This window comes from Camelus dromedarius, chromosome 9, assembly GCF_036321535.1.
Source record: "Camelus dromedarius isolate mCamDro1 chromosome 9, mCamDro1.pat, whole genome shotgun sequence".
Taxonomy (NCBI): Eukaryota; Metazoa; Chordata; class Mammalia; order Artiodactyla; family Camelidae; genus Camelus; species Camelus dromedarius.
This window is the reverse complement of record NC_087444.1, coordinates 14324790-14329091: the sequence shown is the minus strand read 5'-3', so window position 1 is coordinate 14329091 and position 4302 is coordinate 14324790.

The following is a 4302-nucleotide window of genomic DNA, read 5'->3' as shown; positions in this document are numbered from 1 at the left end:
GCCCACCTGTGCCCGCAGAGCTTCGCACCGAGACCCCGGCCTGGCCCCGGACGCCACCGACGGTCCCGCGCCGCCCGCTCGTGCCCCGCGTCCCCGCCGCCGCTGCTGCTGTCGCCGCGGCCCCGGGCCCAGCCCCACGCTCTCTCGCCTCGGCGGGCGGGCAAGCTCTGCAGAGCGGCGGCTCATTACCATAGACCTGCTCGCGCCGCTGCCGCCTTAAAGTGGCGACGCCAGCCGCACCAAAGGAGGTGGGCCCCACCCAGCGCCCTCCTCCGCACCTCCTCCGCAGTGCTCTAGAATTCGCGCTGTCCAGACCCCAGCTTCCTCATCCCAGTTCCATCCTAGGCCTGCCGCTGGGCCGGTGCCAGATCCCTACAACAATCTAGAGAGGAATTAACGATCAGAAGCCAGTCAGCGAGCGCTAATAATGATGGCACTACCCTAAGTATGCTTAGAGAGTTTCAAAACATTTTGAAGGGCTTTCAGAGGCCAAGAGCACACCGCACACCATCCAAAAAGGCTGCATGCTGCTAGCTGCTGCTAAGAGTCCTTGTTGCTGTCCACCCTGACCAGTCTAGGACAGGCCAAGCTAAAATGGCCCTGCTTAACTGTATGAAGCCTCCCTCATATCCCAGAGAGACACCTCGTTTCCTTGGGAACACACAGTGAGGTCCTGATCCCCCCTCCCCAACAAGGATCTAATCAGGCTGCCTCTTGGGGTTTAGCTGCAGAATGCAGTGCAGAATGACCCCAGCCTCAACCTGGATACCACCTGGCCTTTTCTCAGGGAGGTTAGCTGGGAGTGTCAGAGCAAAAGTCAGCTAATATACACAGGTTCTGAGACCCAGAGAGGGTGAAACTTGTACAGCGTCACCAGGCTGGCTAGGGGTGGAGCCAGCTTTTAACAAGGCTTCCCAGGTCCTAGATCAGTGGTTTTCACTGCCCCAAAGGGCTTCCTGTCTCCCCTCTCTTGTCCTGTTTCTTCTTCCCCATCCATGTCCAGCTGGCGAACCCTTCAGCTTTGTGACAGCAAACACCCTTGCTGGGTCAACAGGGCTCCGGAACCTCTTCACAGCGCAGGGCTAGACCTGCCACTTGAAGGGGTGCGGGAGATCCCAGGAGTTCTGGGGGGAGGTCCAGGTGAGGAAGCTGGACCTTGAAGAAGAGCCAGGCAAGGGAGATGAAGGGTGAGCCAAAGGGGCTTCCCTCTCTCATACCCCAGCAGGGGTGGGGGAGGGTGGGCCTAGGGCCAACTGTGTGAGCAGCAGGGGGCAGGGGTGGGTGGTATGAGGGCTGGCCTAGGGAGGAAACCAGGGCTTTTTTAGTCCCTGGCCACCAGCCTCTAGCTGTGTGACTTCGGTCAAATGCTTGTGCCTCAGTTTCCTTTTGTAAAATGAGGGGATTGAATAAACTCAATAATTTCAAAATTTTATTGAGTGGTAGAATCCTTTTTTGAAATGATCTCTAAAGTAGAAGCCCAGGCTATAAACCAGATAAAAGCAGTGCTGCCGGGTTGAAGTGAGAGTCAGGGTCTTGCCACATCCCTGCTGCTCCCCAGCCAGGAAATCTCTGGGCCACCCTGTGGAGTTTGAGGGTCTGGAGGAACCCAGTTTGAAAAGCACTGAGTAGGCGCTCCCTTCCAACACTGCACTCTGGTCACAGCAGTGTCACTCTCACTGGGTCACAGCAGAGGAACTGTGTATCCCCTCTCAGGGACCCCAGGCCCAAGGAACTTCTGTGTGATCACAAGGTGATGCCAAGAAACAGAAATCAGCTTTCCTCTTTCTCCCCAGGGCCAAAGGAAGGAGATAGGCTTTGGAGACAGCAAGTGGGATTTGGGTTACACAATACTCCTGGCAATGGTGGAAGATGAGATGAGGAGAAAGAAGTGAGCAGAGGACCCATGGCTCAGGAAAGTGCACTCTCCTCTAACTGAAGACAAACTGTCTTCCTCTGGACAAGGCCAAGGGCCACTCCAGAGATGGCAGTGTGGCTTCAGTGGCCTCCCCGAGGCTCTGCCTCTCCAGACTTCCTTTGACTCTGTGGGTTGGGAGGATCTACGGGCTGCGTGGGCATTTTGCTCTTCACCTAATAGCCATGTGGCGTGGAGAATGCTAGAAATTATACCATCTGTTAATTATCCTTTGAATTGGGGTTGTGTAATGAGACTCTCATTTCTGCTGCAGGCCCAAGCCAACACATGGAGAAACTGCAGTCCTCCATTCATCTCTCTCCTTTTGTACTAAAATAAGCTTGCTGGGTGGGAGAGCACAGCAGCCTTGGCTCGGGAACTTGAATCTGGAGCCTAGCGCCGAGGCTGTGCGGGCACAGGAAGCCCCCTTCCAGGCCAGTGGCCTGGACAGACAGACAGGTTGAGGATCTAAGGATCCCTTCCCTTCATCTCTAGGCATGCTGGGCAAATAGTCCTTAATTGTCTCCCCACCCTGCCCCCAGGGGCACAAGACATCGCTGTGTCCCCAGGCCACTCACCCGCTCAGCTACTTCCCCCTCCCAAAAGCAGGAAGGAAACTTGCAAGTCTCCTATGCATCAACCTAGTCTCAACCTAGGGCTTTCCCTGGCGGTGTCCCCCTTGATCCCTAGGGGAAGGCCTGCCTATTTCGTGAACTTTTCAGCTTAAGGAGAAGTTAGACGGCCCTTCTACATGGGCGAAAAGCAGGTGTGGCAAGACCCTGCAGTCTGTACAAAGGGAACCTACTGCTCTCCTGAGCCAAACCTGGGGAGGGAAGTGAGCAACAGTGGGAGCCCGGGGCTGTCCTCCAGGTCCCAGGGGACTTCCTCACCCAGGCTCTTTCTTGAGAGTCTCCCAGGGCTATGGAGAGTACACATTTACGTAAGACTTGGCTCTCCACTGAACAGGGTGGCCTGGTTGAAGTGCTTCAGGAGCAATGGAAACAGAAAAGGTTAAAGGAATTCAGAGGAGGGAGCAGTGAGGGTTGAGGAAATCTCAGATGGCCTCTTGGAGGAGGGAAGACTTGGCTTGCCTCTTGAAGAATCAGGAACCGCATTCCTGGCCAGAGGAATTCATCAGCCAACTCATTTCACCTACAGGTGAAGGGTCTTCTCCAAGGCTCCCAATTAAGTAGTATAAACTATGAATGATTGAACTGGGTCACCTTGGCTGAATTCCAGATTGGGGGAGGGGGGTGTTGTGGCCCTGCACAATGGAGGACCAGACAGGACCACATTGGGAAAAACCTGTGGGCTGAAATTCTGGGACAAATAGCCTGCTTGGAAGGAGGGGTAGGGAGGGAGGCTGCTGATGGCAGAGGTCAAAGTGACCTTCGGTGGGTGGGCAGGGCAGTTTCTCTGTCAGGAGAGAGAGGTGGGGAGAGGCTGGGGCTGCTGATCCAGTTTCTGGACTCGATGTTGCTTTATAAAGGGCACAGAAAGGGGGAGGGAAGTCTGGCCATGGGGAGCTGCTCTGGGACTTGGTTGTGGGGAGGGAGTGGAAGGGACCAGAAGCTAGTAGCACTGGGCAGGCCAGGACCTGAGTGTCCTCCTGTCCACACTTGCCCATGTGCCCAGTCTGCTGCCTCACACTTTTCTTCACAGCTGGAGGGTGTGCACCTTGAGGGTGCGGCTCTGTTGTCTCTGGCCCCCAACTCCACGCCTGGGTTGTGTGGGTTCTTCATGGAGTTGCTTCTCCTCCACGCCCGTCTCCACTCAGAAGCCTAAGGAATCTTTTCATTTTAAAATTAATAGACAGTTTTTAGACTTAAAACAGTCTCCCTCCATTTTTTAATTTTGAAAGATGTCAAGGATTCAGAAAAATTGCCAAAATGATAACAATGCAGCTGCGGATACTCACCACTTAGATTCAATTATTGTTGACACTCTGCTCTCTGTTTTTGGAGAACCAAGTAAAAGTAAAAGTGAGGTGCCAACACCATGGGGCCTCAACCCTCTGCCCCTCGGCGAGCAGTGCCCAAGAATCAGAGCCCCACAGGACCGCTGCCGCGCCAGGCATCATCTAATGTCCGGTCTGATTCAAATTCCTTACTGTCCCTCAAAGGTTCTTTGACAGCTGTACTTTCAACCCCAGTTTATGAGTTATACTGGGTCATATGTCACTTTAGTTTCCTTCCTTCATTGCCTCCTTCCTTTTCTCTCTTCTCCTTCTCTTTCTCCTTCTTCTTCTTCTTCTTCTTCTTCTTTTTTTCTGTCGTATTGACTGTTTATAAAGTCCAGGCTAGTTTTCTTGTTGAATGTGCCACATTCTGGATTTTTCTGATGAAAGAACCCCTCACACTGTCCTTCGCGGATTAATACTGCAAAAGTCT